Raw genomic sequence first — 21,793 nt, forward strand, 5'->3', positions numbered from 1 at the left:
GATGATTGCACCAAAATACAATTTAGAGCAAGTAAAGGATTCTTTAAGTTAGTTAGACACATTGTCTAAATTCATTGTTGGAAATATTTTAACAATTGATCAAATAAATGAGGAAACATTCAAAGAGAAAATGGAAAAGGAAAAAGGAAAATTCTTTGAGGAAACAATAAATAAGTGCATGAAACACATTAACACACTTTTACCAGCACTAAATAAAACAACTTTGGAATACAAGGAACTGTACAGGGACACATACAAGCCACATCTGTTAACACAGGATATTGAAAAGAAAATAAGAACAATACAAAAGGAGATAGATGATATAGCTCATAATATCATTGGTTCATCTGAACCTATATCATTTATTGAGAAAGAGATAGAAGGATTTGAGGAGAAGATGGATAAATTAGAGAAAGAGAAAGAAAGGATCAAGGCAAAAGCCAAAGAGCTTAAGAACAAACTCAGTCCTAAATTAGACAACCTTATCTCTCCAAGGAAAGAGATCTCTGAGGCATTAATTCAAGGGAAAAAGTCACCGGAGGAGCATATGCATCATCTCACCGATACAATCCAAATAACTGAGGCAACCATGAAGGTCAACAATAGATTCATACAAAGTTTAACCTTGGTTTTGGCCGACATATTTCAGATTGTAACCAACCGGTTACAAACTTCAAGGTGATATTCTGCACTCATCTGACAATTTTTGACAACCTTTGTCATTGATGTCAAAGGGGGAGTAGTGGACAGAGAAAAATGGCTAATCAGAGGAGATCATCTGCTCAAGGGGAGCACATATTTTTTGGTAACTTTTTGGACTTCATTTTTGGAAACAAATTTTTGGATTTTTCTCATGAGTGTTGCCATGAATGCCAAAGGGAGAGATTGTTGGCATTCTACACTCTAGTGAGAAATGATGGTGTTGTCATTGATGGCAACCTACCAGAAACCTTGTGGCATTCATTTGGTAAATCCCCAGTAGGCACCAACACTGACAAACACTTCATCTACAGCAGTAAGAATGTATACCAACACCCTAGCCGACAAGAATAAACTTTTGTTTATTGTATTTAATTGTAAATATCTTTTGTAAAGCCAACATGACATATTGCAATAGAATCATATATGTATGAGATCTTGTAAATCATTTTGTAATGATGTATGTATGAAGGATATGGTAGAAGTGATGAGCGAATATTAAGGCATATTTTGTATAAGGTTTATGGTTATAGTATGAGCTTAAACCGGTTTTGAACCTGGCATAGCAGATGCTAAATTGTAGTAGTACATTATATTGGATTTTCATAATCCATTTGTAAGTCAGTGAGACTTCCATTTTGTAGATTGAGTAGTGAGCTCTAGGCAGTTGGGCTTCCTGCATGTGCAAGCCCCTCATTATAAGTAATATCCATTCATTGGCCAGTGAGTGAATATTGCTTACAATGAGGGGCCTGCACATGCAGGAAGGCCAACTGCCTAGAGCTCACTACTCAATCTACAAAATGGAAGTCTCACTGACTTACAAATGGATTATGAAAATCTAATATAATGTATTGCTACAATTCAACATCTGCTATGCTAGGTTCAGTACCGGTTTAAGCTCATACTATAACCATAAACCTTATACAAAATCTGTCTTAATATTTTCTCATTACTTCTACCATATCCATCATACATACATCATTACAAAATGATTTACAAGATCTCATACATATATGAGTCTATTGCAATATGCCATGTCAGCTTTACAAAAGATATTTACAATTAAATACAATAAACAAAAGTTTATTCCTGTCGGCTGGGGTGCCGGTATACATTCTTTCCACTGTCGGTGAAGTGTCTGCTGGTGCCGGTGCCTACCAGTGATTTGCCAAATGAATGCCACAAGGTTGCTGGTAGGTTTCCATCAATGAAAGCACCATAATTTCTCACTAGAGTGTAGAATGCCAACATAGATATATTAGTAGTTTGAAATTTTTAGTTCTTGGACATTCGGACCTACAGAAAAAGTTTGTTAGTTGCAAATAAAAGTGCTATCCTAGCAAATGCGTTGTCTTCCATCTCAAAAGCACTGACCTAGAGGACAAAAGTGTGAACCTGCGATACGAAAGCACTTCTCTGTGGACTAAAATGCAAGAATTCACTGACAAAAGTGCTAACTGAAATGTCAAATGCGTTAATCTCAAAGACAAAAGTGCTAATATAAGGATCAAATGCATTGATTTGCCAACAAAAGCGCTAACCTAAATGCCAAAAGTGCTAACCTGCGAGACAAAAATGATAATCTATTAAATGAAAGTGTTGTCAGAATTCACACAGGCGTGAATCTGGATTACAAATGCATTAATCTTATGTTTGCAATAACTAGATAGGATATTAGAAAGATATAGGTGAGGCTCCAGCCCCACGGTGGGCGCCAAAATGTGTCGACTTGAATTTCATCATCAAAATACTACCTGCAACATATTAGTTTCACAAAATACAAAGGAAATGCTATAGGAAATCTAAAATCAACCAATGAAATTATATGAAATTGATATTAAAATAAAAATGATATTATTACCTTCATGATTTAAGTCTCATTGTGTCCTAACTCCACCGTTCCTGGTTGCAGATGATTTGCTCTCAGACAAGCACTGATAGCTTCCAAGATGGTATATGAAGAATGGATTGATAATTGATAGTTAACTGATACTATGATATGCAATGAAAATGATTTAAAGCTAAATGATTATGCTAAATAAGAAATGCTAAATTGCTAATTGCTTCAAGATAAAAACTCATGGATGCATAAGTTTTCTCAAATTTTTAACTTGAAGACTAACTCTTTCTCAACTCAAACTCCTACTTTAATAGACTTTTGAGAGGATATGATGTTGTGTCCTGGATCAATGGTCATGATCAGATCTACACATTTGGATGGCTGTGACCAAAGGTGAAGGTTGAGAGAAAGGGGGAATGAGAAGACAAGTGTCACTCATCTCACCTTGACTAGGTTGCTGACTGAGGTAATCTAGGGATGGTTAAAGAAGATTTACGCATGAGAGGACAAGTGGACTCAATTCCTTCCTAAGATGTAGGGATGTTGGAGAGAATATAGAAGAAGGTTAAGAAATATGTGTACGTACACAATATTTCATTTATTTTGGAAGTTGGAGATAAGTGGCTAATAAATGTTTTATTTATTTAATTTTGTTGAATTAACTTAGCCACATGATGGATGAGTTGGCAAAGGAAAGATGAAGTGGAGATGGAAGATGAGTTGAAAATGAATTAAATAATTTAAGAAATCATTTAATATTTGAGACTATAGGATAGAAGAATAATCGTTAAATATTAGATATTTAATTGATTAGAGGAATAATTAAATATTAGATATTTAATTAGTTGATTTGAAGAATAATTAAATATTAGATATTTAATTAATTGATTAGAAGAAAAGGAATGAATTAATTAATAAAATATTTCAATTAAATTAATTAATAGAAAGACATGAAATGAATTAAATAAATTAATCTTTTCAAATTAACTATTTAATAGAAGAATAATTATTAAATAATTATTAAATATTTATTTAATCACTCATAGCCATTTTTATGTGTATACATCTACCATTTACTTTGTCACTTTGCCACTCTTGTATTGATATGGCTGCCCCTAAACAATTCTATCATTTTTTCACTTTGAGGAAATGGTGGCAAAGGGAAATTAATACAACAACATGCCAAATGAAGAAAACATAGTCATGAATCTAGGAAGAAAGTATGAATATATACAACTATGACAAGATCATCTTTTTATGGTGTAGGGCAGCAATTCAAGGTATGGATGTTTCCCCCCAGCTGAAAGGTCATTTATCCTCAAATGGAAATTAATGGATGAGGGTGGTAAAATAAATCAGTTATGAAGCATGTAACTAGAAAAATGACAATTTGACAAACACATTATAATGCAGAGATAGCCAATTAACTAAAAATGATAAATATTACAAATAAATGGAAATCATAAATGTAAGTACCTTTAGTGATTTGAAAAGATGTAAATTTGGTGAAGAGCTGAAAGTATAGGTCCCTAAAGAGTTGATTTTATAGGTCCCTTGAAGAGTGCTGCATATTTGACATTAAAAGTTGTTGTAGACTTCTTGGAAGATTGTGTAGGTTGACTATTTAATCACACTACAGCTGCTGCAAATAACTTAAAAAGGTTGCAAACTTATTGAACAATTAATGCAGCTCCATCCAATGACTTTAATACAACTTAATATGTTGTCCATTTATCAACAAATAGAACATGAGTAGATCAATTGGACTACACCCGTTTGATAAACTTTTTTCATTCTATGAAGACCCAATTACCTAATGGAATTTTTTTTTACAACATATGCAAAGACCCTCTTTCAAAATTGAAGACATGACTGACTCACAACCTTGAAAAATAAGTGACCTTGAAATATGACCAACAAACTAGCTGTAAACACCTCTAAAAGAGTCATTTAAACAAGAAGAATTTGGGGAAATAACTCCACTAGACAACACCTAACCAACTAAGTATGAATAATTGAAGAAAAAGACATCTAAGACATTGTGGAAGAGAACTTATTGAATGAAAAACCTATCCTAACCTACACTAACCAACAAATAATACTTACTCAAACAAAATCTTTCATTGGTTCCTGTGAAATATCTACCCTTTCTCAGCAACTTACAATGCTTCACATGCTTATGTGCAACAAAAAATAGTTGCAATATCAATAGAAACTTATCAAATTGCTACAATGAATTGTGAAAGACATTGAGACACTGACTTACAACTTCATTATGATAATATATACTACTGTTTTGAAGTGGATACAAGAGCTGAAACCATTCTTCTTCAGCTATAACTAAAAATTTAGTTTCATCTTCAACTACAACTTCATGCTTGGATGCAATAAGTTGTGATTCTTTTCTTGCCTCCTTCTTAGCTAGATGTCTGATGGAAAATCCTAGTGAAATCACCTTCCTTAGTGCTTTTGTATTGATGGGCTGCCTCTTTGTCCTCTTCTTGATTTTAAACTCTAATTTGTGTGACTAATTTGACAAAAATATAAAAATTTCTGCACTTTGCTCTTGCTGCTCACAATTTTTCTCTATAAAATATATTTGTTTAGCATCCAAATTTAAGAAAAAATTCTTGAAGTCATCCCAAAACATGTCTTCGTAAATATCTTCTTCTTTTCAGCATTAGAGGACTGGATATAGTTTTATGACGACTCTCTTCTTGAAGTAAGAGTTCTAATTTGACATCACATTCCACAACCTTGTGTATGGTAACTTCATTTTGCAAAACAAGGTTGTCTTCCTTTACCTTCTCACAAACCACCACCTTATCATCAATACATGAAAAAAATTCCTCTATGATGTTAGAGAACATGTCTTCATTGATTTCCAAATATGTTGGTAATGACATTGACTTCTGATTATTGTGCTTCATTGACTTCTAAAACAACTTGGTGACTCTCACAACTTGACTCATCCCCGACAAAGGTGCCAAAAATGTTGATCTTTTTAATTGAAATCAAGGTTGCAATACTAATTCACAACTCAGGGATTTTTATCCATACTAAGAAACCCTTCATTTACTAGAAGCTACACTTAATTATCAACCCAGGGACGTGAGCTTGAAATGAGACAACACTGTATATGCACTAAGGGAGCCTTCTAAGATATTATATTAGTTGTGTATAGAAAATAAACTCAGAATAATAAACTAAATTGAAAACATAACAATGCTGGAAATAAAACTAACTACACAATAGTGGCTACATGAAGACTGGTTATTAGCAACAACAGTGGCTGCAAGTTGACTGTTATAAAACTAGTGAAATCAAATATGCTGAAAAGAAAACCTATCATAACCAACTCACTAATAAAAGTAAAGCATAATGATTAAAAATTTAAATTATTGCAAATCTAAACTATGTTGGAGTCACAGTTCCTCAAGTGGCCCTTGCTTGAGTTGCTTCAATCTGTCATTAGCATTCCATCTTCAATAAACAAGCTTCAATTCTTAAATAATATTCTTATTGCAAATCAAATACTACATGGACATGTATCAAACTTTCTAATTTAAATTGGACACCATTAACAAGACTCAACACTAACTGGATACTCTCTACACTATTCTCAACACTACTTTCAACACTACTTACTCACAACTCAACAAAATCTTAGATTTATACTTGAAGCTTGCGAGTTGAAGTAATTATAAACTCAAAAAATTATTACAAATATCATTTCTCTTATGAAAACAAGGAGATGACTTATTCTACTCATGACTAATAATAAATATTAAACTAACAAGAGTTGAGAGTTTTAATCCTCTTCAAACTCTACAACTATAAAGTATAGTCATGGCTGGACATGTGTACAAAATATGTTATAATTATTCATGAATCATCAAATATTGTTTCCACAAGATTCTCCAATTTTAATTCACTTCAATAACTTCAAATACATGAACTCATGAAGAGGTAGATGAGTCCAAGTTGAATTAGAACTCAATCCTTAACTGTTGCCTGGAAATCTGCTAGTTTGTCTCAGTCAAATTTGGGTGAATTATTCTCATTAACAATTGCGGATCAACTCAAATAATATAAAATTTTTTTATATCTCTTTTAAAGCTTTCCAGATCATTTTTAAAATCCGAATTTTGTTTAGAAATGAGTGATATATGTCTGTTTTACTAAAACTAGTCTTTTGACTTTTTATGCACTTTCAGTCAACTGCTACATCTGTCAATTGCCAAATTTCTCCTCCTCCTTTCTAGATATATGAATGAATTAAAATACTCAAAAACAACATGTTAATCCTTCTTAAGTACTTTACATTTAATAATAACCATTTATTTTAATATTTTATCATTATTTAGCATTGACTAGCTAGACATACATATGCATATCAAACACCATTAATCCTAGTTAATGCTTCACAAAACCAAGGTAATGTTTGAAAATTACTTGGAAGGGAATTATAAAAATGAGGTAAATTATCATAAAACATGAAATAATATGGTTAATTTATAGGCTCATCAAAGTTAACCCTCAAATTCTCCCAAAAACATTTAAGGCTCTTACAAAGCCTTAAAGGCCTTCCCTTCTTCAAGACATTAACCCACATGGGTCTTGTCCCCTTGGTCAAGGCCCAACCATGGGCAAAATTTGCACAAGAGTTTACCCATTGGATAAAGCATTTATCCAATAATCCAACCACATGAGGTTACCCTCATGTCCTCTCAAACATTTAATACTTCTTCCCTCTCCTCTCAAATCCTCTCATATTGAAACTTGTCAACATGGGATTGGTTTGAAAACTATAACATGGATTGAGGATCATGAAATCCTATCCCTCCACAAGACAAATAAATCTTTACCATTCATGCAACCATTTTTCCTATAAAAGGGACCCTCATCTTCAAGCAAAAGAGATAAGGAAGCATTTTTAGCATTGTTATTATACTTGCATAGGCATTCACACTCAAGGTTTCTCATAGCAACATTACTCTTTTGAATCAGCATTGTAATAGGAGTTAATCCTTTTGAACCATTTCAATACTTCATTTGGCATCCATGGCTTCATTCTAAACTAAGAGATACACTCACACATTTGGATCTTGGATAAGAGAGAGACAAGGGAGAGATGTCAGAGGGAATCATTGGATCATCTAAGAGAGTCTCTTATCTCTTCTTTTCTTGTGTTATGCTTCATTTACATGCCTTTTAATCTCTTTTGGTATGTATTTGGAGGTTTCAGTTCATTTGGATTGTGTTTGTTTTGGTTGAGGTAACATTCTAACACTTGAGCTCTTGGTTTTGATTGTCACCTTTCATGTGCATCAACACCATTGTTTAATACTAATGATCAACAACCTTGTGAAACATGGAAACAACCTCTATGTGTGGGACTTTGCACATATGAGGTGAATCTTCGGTGAAGTCCAACTTCCTTTTCAATCAGGGTGCAGTGTTGGACCAACACAACATTTATAAAGTCTATTCTATTGATTTATAGGGAAAAAGAAGAGAAGGATTGATGAAAAGGAAATGAGAGGTGATGCACCTAGGTTGAAATATGTTTCTTTCCCCACCTGTGAATGCATAAGATACCAATAAACCACCCAAAAGCATACACAAATCTCAATCTAACAACTATCTCCAAAGAAAAACAAAAAGGTTAGGACCTAACTTTTATTGAGATGGATTAAGAAATATACTCAGACAACACAACAAGCACATTTAATACAAACTAAAATCTGGTGACAAAAAGAAGAAAGATTATAGAATAAAAGTTGAATAACACACAATGTATCTAACAATAGAGATAAGGTAAAATAGATGATTTATTAATATAAAGGCAAGACAATTATAGTTGCAAAAATCATAGAACTCTGTAAGAGAAAAGGGAGAATAACCCTTTGAATATGTTACAAATATTTCTTTATAGATCAGGCATAATTCAAATGGAACATTGGGTTCAAAAACCCTAACCAACTAGGGTTAGGCTACAAAGAAAGATAAATTAGATTAGATTTGATTGATCTAATGTTGCATGCCTCTAAAAATATCTTACCAAATCGAGAAAGAAAATCAATCCCTGAAATTAGGGAAGCCTCTGCATTAGGATGGCATCTGATGTCTTGTGTCAGACCTAGGAGTCTTCTACATGCAATAAATGAGCATGGGCGACTGAGTGAAACATCTGCAAAAGCCATGGAAGAGTAATGACCATTGTCTCTCGGCCTCTAGAAGTGGTTGGAAAGAGATTACCTCCAATTTGGGTCACCGATGAGGTCAGGAACTGATTTTCAACCCATTGCGTCGACAACCACCCCCGGGCATCAGTTTCAAAATCAATGTCCACTTTAGGTTTAAATCTGAGCCACCCAATCTTCTCCACACATGGAAAATGGACGGTTGAGACTATGCCATAAAAAAAGGCTAGCCCCACTAGCTAAACAAAACTTTATCGCAGTATCATAGTCAAGGATAGAACCTGCACTTTGACCACTATGATACTGCGATAAGAATTACTCATCCATCACCAAGTCCATCACAATCCTATAGGGCGGAAAGACTGTCACTCTCTAGCTACCATGATAGAGAAAGAACATCTTCCTCTACTGCCAATGACTATAACAATATCATAGGGGTCAAGCAGTGGTTAGCCATAACCACTGTCACCTCACCGTAACATCATTCTAAATCCCCACCATCAGTCATTGCAACATTGCAAAGGTCACTTGATAGCTACCATAGATGACCATAGTAGCACGATAACATACAGACGACCACTCCCATACCACAAAGGGAAAATGGCCCCGCCCTCTGACCACTGTGATAGCACGGTAAATAACAAACAATTACCATAATATTGCAAGGGGATCTCTATGGATAGCTCAGATCGCCATGATATTATGGTAAACATTTACATCGTTATAAGCCTCATGTCTGATGATAGCGAGTAAAAGAAACCGATCCCAGGATGGAAAGGGGACACTCCAACTGATGAATTTAACTCAAATGACTGCCTACACCAGTCACCAAAGAAAAAGAACAAGGCCAAAAAATGGCTAAGCCTTAAGGGGTTTAGCATTTTAGGGATTGAGGAAGTAGCAGGGTTTTATCCATGATCATTTCTCAAATCAGTTATCTGCATGGCTAGAGTTGACAAAAAAATGTCAATAGAACATTGATAATTTTTCAAGCTTACAATACTCAAGTTTTCTCATTAGAATTTTTTATGTAGGGGTGAATAACTCGGCTACTTTAGTGTGTGCATGTGATTAATCCTTCTTCCTTGGGTAGGATGGACAAAAAATTATATGAATAGATAAGCTATGTGGATGGACCCGACCTCCCATAGTCGATCGAATAGACCATTTTTTCTAGACAGATGTCTATAGCCCCAACAAGGATATCACCCTAGTTCTTATCGAAGATTGTTATATTGCCAAACAAGTAGATCTATGGCCCCTGATAGAGTTATCCATATCACTTGCTTCTAATGTTTAATTTTTTTTTAAACGGTCCTAATCCTTTCATTTTAGTTATTTCAAGAAACCTCTTAAAGGAACTTTTGTAGGTTAGGAACTAGGGTGGTGGTAAGAGAGACCTTTAAATTTTTCACTTATTTCACCCTATACTAATTTGCCAGACAAGAACCCATAGGAGTGTTAAATATGAATTTATTCTAAGGATTTCATAGAGATTCATGGTACATGACAAGACATTCTAAATGAGAAACTATGTAATTATAAAATTGAGAAAAATCACCAAGAAGGAAATAAATCTTATATCCTAACACAATATTAAATGAATTTATTTTTCTCCTTAGTCGAAGTGTACGATCTACATCATCTCTAGTGTCATGCAATGGAATATTTATCTTGGGAATCTTCCCTCCTCGAGACTGTTGCTGTATGCCACCTTTGTTGGCATTGTGTTATCATTGATGTCAACCGGTATGGGATGGATACCAGTATGAGATATGTATGTGAAACACTGTCATGCAGGAGTTAAAGATGAGATATCCTTGATATCACCTTGTGTTGCAGAACACCAATAAGGTAAGAAAGAGCATGCCATTCAGAGGAATGATCACTACAGTCACTGGTACACAAGTTAGTGCCTGACTTATGTCGATGAGATGAATAGGTTACCAGTATAATGTTTCACTAGTAAGGAAAGGATGACAAATGGCAAGTGATGTGTTGACATGGGGAAGATAGTTCAACCAAGTGAGTAGGTGCCAACCAAAAAAGCTCATGACCAATGTACAAGCAGGATGGGAAGGTGCTTGAGCTACTGTTTGTGATGAAGAGGCATAATGATACCTAAATCACATCAACATAGGAGGAGAAGGATCAATAGGTCATCAGTATACTATGAGGTTGCAGAACAACAGGACTCCCACCAGATGAAGATGCAGTCACCATGTGAAGAGATGACAGAAAATGAATGTGCCCATACCGGATCACATGTGCTTGTTTGAAGATGTGCTGCACAAACAGGGAAGTCATCTGAGTGCATTGCATGATGTAGATGACAAGGTGTCACTCCACCAGTAAGTGGAGCTTATCTCCTATTATGCATAGTGTGCATTATAGTTCCATGAAATAAGGAAGATGATGTAAAGGCAGGTGTTTGGAGGATCACATTGGATCTACTGATGAATCAAAGGAATGCCTCAAGTGCATGAAATCAGGGATATGCACTGGACTGATTGAGAAGCCATGTTGACATGCTGGGAAAGATGAAGAGTGATGAGTTTGTCACTTTGACAAATTGGTTGTGATATGGTCCGAGCTGATTAGGGAGAAGGCAAGGCTAGGTAGATTCAGATAGAGGAAAATGGCCTGATTGAAGATAGAGTTTATTGAAGGTTGATGACATGGTGTCATCATGAGATTTTACCAGTAGGAATGTTCACCGGTAATATGAACAAGGTGCAGATGAAGAACACTCCCCATCTGATGAAGATGTATAAGGTAGGTTAGCAAGAGTGCTGACAGATTGCATAGTCCACCGGAAGAGAATCAGAGTGAAAGGTTGATGACATACCAGTTTGAGGGTTTAACCGACAGGGTTAGTATACTGGTAGATAAACCCGATATTAGAGTTGGTCGGTGAGTCAATCCATACTGACATAGAAAACCTAGTAAAGGTGGATGTCAACATAGATGCCACAAAGAGATGAGGTGGCCACCATGTAGAGGTCAGTGGAGCACCAAGTAGAGATAGATGTCTCTATTGTTGTACATTTAATATGAATCCCATGATTTGTGGATCAGATTAGAAGAGAGCGGCTTGAGGAAGAATGAGTGACAAAGACAAATCAAGGAGTTGTTGGTGCTTGGATATAAGCAAGAAGATAAAATTGTGAGAAGACCTCGAGAAGGAAACAATAGAAACATTAATGGTGTTTTGACAGAGGCAGGTCAAGACTTGAGGTTGTGGTTGCTAAGAATAGAAGACGTGTATTAGAAGGTGCATTAATGGCGGAGATGTACAGTTGGTTGTCTGGGAGATCAGACTGAACAAGATTTGATTGGATTTGGTTTTCCTCAAGGTTGATGAGGAAACCCTAACTGCGTCAAATTTGAATTGGATTTTGGTGGGAAAACCAGGCTATATATATGCAAGCCAAAGATATTGATAGTGCTACTGAAGAGAAGAAGATAGTGCTACTGTGAAGTGATTGAGTGTTACTTCTACATGTGAGAGAAAAATTAGTCAAATTCTCAATGAGTATCTAAGAAGAGACTGAGAGTGAGGGAGAACTAGGTTGAGGTGTTCAACTAGTAGCAGTGCAGAATTGGTAGTTTCCATATCGGCAAGGAAGAAGTGAAGGAAGCTGCAAAGAAGGCAGACATAGAATCAATAGAGTATAGTACCGGTAAAGAGCATAGCAGTGAGGAGGAGATCTAGTAGAGAAGAAAATAAGAGAGGTGGACTGGTAGAGTTTACTAGCAAGTAGAGCAGTAGAAGAGTGAGTAGATGCAGTAGAGAAGGTGTCTCACTGACAAAGTGAGGTAAATGAGATGGTTATAGGATTCACTTGTAGCAGTATTATTAATTTTGTATTTGTAGTTATCTTTGAGATCACTGAGTTGTAGCTTAGTGCAAGGGTTTTAGATCCTTTGGGTTGTAGCCCATAAATCAATGAGGGGTTGCTTCTCCTTGGGTTTGTGCCCTAAATCAGGGGTTGTAGCTCCTTGGGTTAGTGCCCTAAACATTGTAACAGAGTTTTGATTATGAGGCTGGATTGGAGCAGTAGACTCTAGCATCATTGCTCATCGCGGTTTTTCCCATCTTGGGTTTTCCTCGTATATACTGGTGTTATGCAATGTTTCTTTATGTGAATGCATTTGTGTTTAGTCTCCTCTCTAACCAGTAAGTCTATTCTGAGTTAAATCTAATAACCGCTATGCTCACATAGGATAGTTAAAAACAAAAATTTGAGAGCCACTGATTCACCCCCCTCTCAGTGGTGCCTCATGTCTAACAATTGCTATTAGAGCCTAGGTACCCTATTGTTTAAGATTTCTCTCGCTTGGGTAGTGTAAAGCGGAAAAATCGAACCCTAGTCGTTCTCCCCTCCCCAACTCCAAGGAGAGAGAAGGGAGAGTCACTAGGGTTGATGGTTTTCACTTAGGAGAGACTTTACATTCAAAAGAGGGGTTTGAAACCCACAAGATTAAATCCCACACAATGCAAGATTGGATTCTATATGAGTTTCAAGGGTTAAGACATCAAGGATACCCTCTTTTGTAAAGAATGTAGATAAAAAGATTGAACTAGGAATGCATGTAAAGTAGGAAAGATTCGCTTATAACTAGAGATAGGGATATGGGATGAAGCTAAGGACCTGGAATTAGCAGTAAAATGTTGAGACGGTGCTGTTCTGCAAATTTGAGCGAAAGTTGATGGGACGATGGCGCCCGACGTGCACACGGTCCTCCGAAAAATCCGCGAAATGAAGGGGGATCTGTTCGTCTCTGCACAAGGATTCCAGATCTTCAATTACAGCTGCGTACTTGCAACCTACACACATAAAAGAGAGGATGATTGGGGGGTTAGGGATGAGGGGTTTGCCTTTAGGTCAAACCCCGGTTTTGGAATTAACCAAGAAATGAGAATGCTATAAATGTAAATGTTTGTAATGTAAACAAGTACTGATACCTTGTTGTAAGAATGTTTGTATTCTTACATGTGAAGGTGTAATGTATGTAGTATGTTGTATGTTGTATGTGATCTCCTCTTCAATGGTTGAACCCTTGTCTTGAATGCAACACCTAGCCTTGAATAGAGACTTAGAATGCTCAATTGCTTGAAGGAATGCTTGAATGCTTGAATGCTTGAATGTTTGAATATTTGAATATCGCTTCCGCATCTTGTACACATATGTCCTTCCTCTTTTCTCCTTCTTCAAATGGGAGAGGAAATGTAGTTTATATACTTGTCAATTAGGGTTGATAGACTGATTTTCTCGACCTTAGGTCGACCAGGAAACATTATTTTCCAATTTGCAAACTTAAAGACCCGATGCCCAAAAGAGACCGGGCCCAAAATAGGGCCAGGGACCAGGGCACTAGGTGCCATGGTCCTGGGGGACCAGGGTGCTGGGCGCCCTAGTCCTGAAGGACCAGGGTGCTGGGTGCCATGGTCCAACCTCCAGGGATAGCAGGGTGCAAGGAGGATCAGGCCAGGGTGCTGAAAAATGCAGTTTTTGGTGTCATAAGCAAGTTTCGGGGTCTCCATTCAGGTTCAGTGTTGCATCACCATCGTGAAGACCCAAATGCAGTCGAAATTGTAAGTGTCACAATTTTAGGATGCTACATTTAGCCCCCACTTTAGCGGGAGTATAAGCGTACGCTCATACTTCCGGTAAAGTACAAGGAAACAACATTGAAAAACTTTCACCACGTCAAGGAGGCAAGATACACCAAGCCCCCAGTGGACTAAGGATCTTACGACTTTGATTGACAAAGTAAAAGGGAAGATCACGAGGGAGAACCATGACTATTAGTAGTAAGGTTCCCTCACTATGAGTCATGCAAGAAAGATATCAAAATTTTTCAAGGCAAAGCTAAATTTGTCAAGAAATTTTCAAGTATCTTGAAAAGATATGAATGGGATGTATGCTCCCTACGTTAAAGCGATCGCACATGCCTCACCGGGGGTGATTGCTTTAAATTAGTGATACATATAAGAAATGAGAAAGGAAAGGAGCACGTTATCACAAGGATTTAGCCCCCAAGTGTGAGATAAGCCCAAGGATAATAGACACAAAACACAAAGCACAAGGTGACTTCGCTTTCCTCGGGGTCAGTATGTTGTATGATAATTCATGTATATCATATGTATGTATGCATAATTGTTCTTCATTCCCCAATCAAGGAAGGTCACCTAGAAGAAGGGAACACATGTGTCTTTTGAGTCAACATGAGAGAGACCAAAAGAGATCTCAATGTTTTGCATCATCCTCAAGTAGACAACACTAAGGACAATGAATAGAAGAATGAGAATAACACATAGAAGAAGTAACAAAAGAGAGGAGGAGAGAATCTACTATGCTAATGAACTAGTCTAGCACATCATCTACCCCCTGATCTTGCTGATCAATATTTTGGGAAGGTAGGAAACACGCTAGAGGAGGAACATCCAACACAACAGATGGAGCTATCACAAGATCCAAACAAGGGCTATGTTCATACCCTAAGCCACAGTGTTCTTGTCTAGGAGCTAGGATAAGTGCTTTAGAAAATTCGTTAGATAGATGGTTATCAACATCAACATATTCATATTCACTATCAGAATGAACAGGAGTAACATTTTCATCATGAATAACATTTTCATCTATATCATCATCAAGATTTATAAAAATAGGATCTTTAACTTGCACAGGATCAAGACCATCATGCATCTTATGTTCAGGAGATTTCGGCTCAATCATCAGCTGAGGAGAAAATGGAATAGTTGAAGGTGTTTTTGGGGATTGCAAAGTTTGAGAAGCAGCTGCCTGAGCTCTAAGATGACGCTTTCATCGGCATTCACGTGCAGAATAATTTTGTCTAGCCTTAGTAGGAAGTTGAGAAGATTGAGGAGGAGGAATGTTCTCATCCTTATCACTTGGGTGTTTAGGTTGTGGTCTCTTAGGTTGAACAATAGGAGAAGAGGAAGGTCTCTTCTCTCCATAAGAGGAAGGAGGAGGAACTGCTCCATACAAAGGAGGAATATTCAGTTTAGGAAGGAGACCGAGTCCATCATGACGAGGAGGTATAGGTCTACTTTTAGGAAGTTTATTAGATATAGGCATAGTCACATCCATAGGGATGGGTTGGGAATCTTCTTGAGGAAAGACATTAGTTTTATCTTTCAAAGGAAGAACTTCCTTCTCAAGAACGATAGGAATGTCAAGTTTGGGTGTTCTAGGTTCACTTAGAGATAGGATCATATATTTTTTCCACTTTTGATAAGATTTGAAAAGATGATCACTTCGCGGAGGAAGAGGTTGGAATTGTTTAGGCCAAAAGTAATCAATAGGAATGCTAGAAGTTCTTTCAGCTGGTTTAAAGAGACTATGATTGACAATAACAACTTCACCATTATGGGGAAATTTCAAACACTTGTGAATAGGAGAAGCAATAGCTTTCATGGAAGATAGCCAAGGATAGCCTAGCTTCACACGAAATTGTTCAGATGATGGAATAATAGCAAAGTCCGCATCAAGGGATTTGTTATGGACCTCAATAGGTAATGTAATAGAACCAATTGCAGGAGAAGAAAATGCATCAAATAGTTTCACAACCACATTTGTTTCATCATAGATCACTTGATTCAATTGCAAAGTAAAAAGAAATTCTTCAGTAATGATATTAACCATACAAGAAGGATCAATAAGCACTCCACGACAAGGCGTATTCTTGACTTTTGCAACTATATATAAAGGACCATCAGGTGCCCTGATAGTTTCACTGGAATCAAATGTGATGGAAGGTTCTTTAGGGATTTTCTGCTGCTCTACAAAGTTAATCACATTCAGAGTCATGGACACAAGATCATCAGGTGAGACAGAGGAATCAGTAGTATCAATCACATCAGAGGTGTGAGAAGGCAATGGATCAGTAAAAATCTTTAGATTTTGGTTAGGAGGAGCTACAGATGTGTTGCCTTTATCATTCACTCTAGAAACAGAAATAGTATTATTATCAATCAAATCTTGAATTTTACCTTTTAAAGCAAAACATTTTTCAGTATCATGCCCAGGATGACGATGAAATTGACAAAAAGATTTGTTATCAAAATAGGGTGAATTAATCTTTGCAGGATCTATTTTCCTTATAGGAGGAAGAGTAAGCACATTTTGTTCCAATAAATTATTCATAATACTATGCAATGATTCATTCAAAGGAGTAAACTTTCTTTCTTTCTTGAAAAACTTAGAAATAGGAGGCACACCTGATGCCGCATTCACATTGTTGTTGATGATGTTTTCATTGAATTTAATAGACTCTCTGTTTGGTTTAAACTTCCCAAATGGTTGTTGACTACTATCACCCTTATCACTCAGAGCCATAGGATTTGCTTGTTCCATTTGGCTCACAGTCAGTTGATAATTGTGAAGAGTTGCACACAACTGTTGGAAAGAAGTAAACTCAGAAAATAGGAGTGTTTCTCTAATATCTTTTTGTAAATTAGAAATAAATATTCTTTGAATATCATTGTCAGGCACTGGAAAAGAAATTTGAGCATACAAATGCTTATATCTACCAATGAAATCAGTCACTTTTTCTTTAACACCTTGTTTACAATGCATTAAATCAATCAAAGTAACTTTAGGACTTATATTGTTTTGAAATTGTTGAATAAAAGCATTTGCAAGTTGTTCGAAAGAAGTAATAGAATAAGAAGGCAACGAGCAATACCATTGTAGGGCTTTATCTCTTAATGTTCTAGTAAACAGTTTTGCAAGCAACCTTTGGTCATAAGCAAAATCAGTGCATATTGTTTGAAAGGTCTTAACATGTGTTAGAGGATCACCCCTACCATTATAAAGCTCCAAATGTGGAATTTCAACATGTTTAGGGGGGATAGCTCGAACAATGTCAAGAGAAAGTGGGCTCGCAACATCAAATTTGGGCACACTAAACTTAGATTGATTCATAGAGGCAATTTGTTGCTGTAAAGAAGAGACAGTTTGTGCAAGATTGTTAATGGTCACTTCAGTCGAAGAGTTCATATTAGACGTGTTAGATTGTGATGGAGGTGTTATGTTATTGAAAGAAGGTAGAGAGTAAGGTGGTGGGACACTATGATAGTTAGTCATAGGAGATGATTGGAAAGGAGGAACACTACAAGGAGGAATGGAAGGGTTAAATGAATTGCCCCCTTGTGTCATGTTCATTTGTGGAGATATAATAGGAACACTCATTGAAGGAAAGAATGAAGAAGTCGGATTGAATGAAGGAAGAGGGTTGATTGAAGAAGAGGGATTGCCCCCATGACTTGTCATCATAGGAGGAATGTCTTGTATTGAAGTAGTCATTATGTTTGATGTAAAAGTAGGTATACTAGCAATAGGAGTTGTCAAAGGAATAGAATGATTAACTTGAGTAGGAGGTTGTGTATAACCTAAGGTTTTGGCACAACTCTTCATAGGCATCACATTTGAACCCACAATGTGTGCAATACCACGTAAAATATCAATTCCACTCTTATCACTTTGAACCATACATTTTAGACCCTCAATTAATGAAAGAGCTTCACTATCAGGGTATTCTTGAGACATCCATTATCGAAAATCATCAAATTGGTTATCCAATTTTGAAAGTTATTCTATAGAAACCTCATGGAGAGCTTCTTCATCATTAAGAAGATTAGAGGAATTACCCATGTCCTCATTAAAAAGGCCATTCAAATTAGGTTCCATCTCCTCAGTAATTAAACCTTGGAAAGACTTAATTCTAAGGCTTCGTCTAATGGGAATAGTGTAAGTAGGGCTTATTGTTGTAAAACTCATGCACTAAAGAAAGAGAGAAGATTTTGAATTTTAGAGGTAGCAAATTTCAATAAAACCAGCCAATCTCCTAGATTTAAGCTGTTAAATACAATCAGGACAATCTCCCGAAATTTCGGAAAAAATGTCCGGGACCGTGGCGAACGGAGTGCACACGGTCCTCGCAACTTTTTTTGAAATTTTCAAGGATGAAAGTTATGATGATTTTAAAGCTAATCTGAAAAAATTGAGTGATTTTACGATCTATAGAAAGGCCGAATTAAAGTTGCAATCTCAAAATTGAACCCTACCAAGATTGTTGAAAAATGTAAAATTTGAATTTTGAAAAAGAGAGGGAAACTGAAATTTTGAATTTTATGATTTTAGAGGGAATACTAAAAGCAATGCAAGTGTTGAAATTTAAAAGTTGACTCAATTTCAAACAAAATTCAATTTTGAAAGTGGAAATCAAGGTTGTTGCAATTAAACACTTAATTTTGAAAGTCACAAACTGCAAAAATTTGAATAAAACACTGAAATTTCGAATGAATGCCAACACACTTTTCAGATTTAGGACTATAAGAAACACAATTTTGATATGAATTTCAATTTCAACAATTTTTGAATGATTAGAAGCCTCAATCCAAGCAATCGCTAGACCAACTTTGAATTTAATTTTGAAGGTGTTAAAATTGATAAAATCAGCCAAAATTCTGGATTTTAGCAGAAAAATACAGTAAGATCTAGCTCCTGAAATTTCAGAAAAAATGTCAGGGACGATGGCGCTCGGGGTGCACACGGTCCTCGTAACTTTTTTCCAAATTTTCAGGGATGAAAGATATTGTGATTTTATTACGGAATCCAAAGTTACAACCGATTTGGAAGTGTTTTGATTAGTGAAATTATCAATCAAGAAGGTCTTAAAAATTAGGGTTTTGACATTTAACCACTTAATTTTCAGAATTAAAGCACAAATATGAATTGACAATTTGCAATAGAAGGGTAAATCTAAAACAAGCATTAACCATTAAACGTTTCACAAGTTTAATTACTTAAAAAGAAAATTTTAGGGTTTTTTATGCAATTAGCCTCTAAAATTTGCAAAGGATCAAACATGGAAATATAATTAGGAAAGCAAAATTTTCAGATCTAACCATGAATAATCAGAATGAGGATGTTCACGTCGGGTTCACCAAAATGTAAAGCGGAAAAATCGAAGCCTAGTTGTCCTCCCCTCCCCAACTCCAAGGAGAGAGAAGGGAGAGTCACTAGGGTTAATGGTTTTCACTTAGGAGAGACTTTACATTCAAAAGAGGGGTTGAAACCCACAAGATCCAATCCCACGCAATGCAAGATTGGATTCTATATGAGTTTCAAGGGTTAAGACATCAAGGATACCCTCTTTTGTAAAGAATGTAGATAGAAAGATTGAACTAAGAATGCATGTAAAGTAGGAAAGATTCGCTTATAAATAGAGATAGGGATATGGGATGAAGCTGCAGACCTGGAATTAGTAGTAAAATGTCGAGATGGTGCTATTCTGAAAATTTGAGTGAAAGTTGACGGGACGATGGCACCCGACGTGCACACGGTCCTCCGAAAAATCCGCGAAACGAAGGGGGATCTGTTCATCTCTGCACAAGGATTCCAGATCTTCAATTACAGCCGCGTACCTGCAACCTACACACAGAAAAGAGAGGACGATTGGGGGGTTAGGGATGAGGGGTTTGCCTTTAGGTCAAACCCCAGTTTTGGAATTAACCAAGAAATGAGAATGCTATAAATGTAAATGTTTGTAATGTAAACAAGTACTGATACCTTGTTGTAAGAATGTTTGTATTCTTACATGCGAAGGTGTAATGTATGTAGTATGTTGTATGTTGTATGTGATCTCCTCTTCAATGGTTGAACCCTTGTCTTGAATGCAACACCTAGCCTTGAATGGAGACTTAGAATGCTCAATTGCTTGAAGGAATGCTTGAATGCTTGAATGCTTTAATGTTTGAATATTTGAATATCGCTTCCGCGTCTTGTACACATATGTCCTTCCTCTTTTCTCCTTCTTCAAATGGGAGAGGAAATGTAGTTTATATACTTGTCAATTAGGGCTGATAGACTGATTTTCCCGACCTTAGGCCAACCAGGAAACATTATTTTCCAATTTGCAAACTTAAAGACCTGATGCCCAAAAGAGACCAGGCCCAAAATAGGGCCAGGGACCAGGGACCAGGGCGCTGGGTGCCATGGTCCTAGGGGACCAGGGTACTAGGCACCCTAGTCTTGAAGGACCAGGGCACTGGGCGCCATGGTCCCACCTCCAGGGACAGCAGGGTGCAAGGAGGATCAGGCCAGGGTGCTGAAAAATGCAGTTTTTGGTGTCATAAGCAAGTTTCGGGGTCTCCATTCAGGCTCAGTGTTGCATCGCCATTGTGAAGACCCAAATGCAGTCTAAATTGCAAGTGTCGCAATTTTAGGATGCTACAGGTAGATTCTGGCTTAAGGACACAATGGTTTGTTTAGTGTCAATCCTTGAGCTAGTTTTTTATGGTTCAAACTATTCTATTTGGAGTTGTAGAATGGAAGTCTACTTGTCCTGTCTAGGGTTTGATGTATGGATGTCGGTTGTTAATGGTTTCCTTAGGAATGTCTGTCATGTGTAATGAAGAAGCCATGAAGGCTATATTTAGTGGGCTCACCGGTGATGTCTCCTCACAGGTGGATAAGTGTAAATTGGCAAAGAGTCTATGGAATAGACTAAGGAAGATCTATGGAAATGAACCCTGCACCACTGGACCAGTTTGTGAGAGTGAGAAGAACAATGCAACAGATACATGTGCAGATAATGAAGGCATATCCACTAGCAGCCACAACATTGATGAAGAAGGAACCCACCTCTTCATGGCTCAAGAATCTGAAGATGAGGAGAACACATTTAAAAATGATAAGGCAAATAGATCCCATCGACAAGATGTGTTTGGTAGTGATAGTGAAGGAGAAGAAGAAGAGGAAGAAGAAATAGATCTTGAAGGAGAACTTGTAAATGCTCTTGAGGAGCTCAGTGGAGTAAGAAATGAATACAAGTTATTCAAGAATGTTGCAATGGTGGAGAAGAACCGGCTGATAAAGTGCCTTGAAGAATCTGAGAAAAGAATCTTAGAGTTGAAATCCCACAAGGAAGACATCAAGGAGTGCCGGTGTGAAGATCTAGCATCAAGGATAGAAGTAAAAAATGAAGAATATCAACAACTGCTTGGAGAAAT

This window comes from Cryptomeria japonica, chromosome 9 (assembly GCF_030272615.1).
Source record: "Cryptomeria japonica chromosome 9, Sugi_1.0, whole genome shotgun sequence".
Lineage (NCBI taxonomy): Eukaryota > Viridiplantae > Streptophyta > Pinopsida > Cupressales > Cupressaceae > Cryptomeria > Cryptomeria japonica.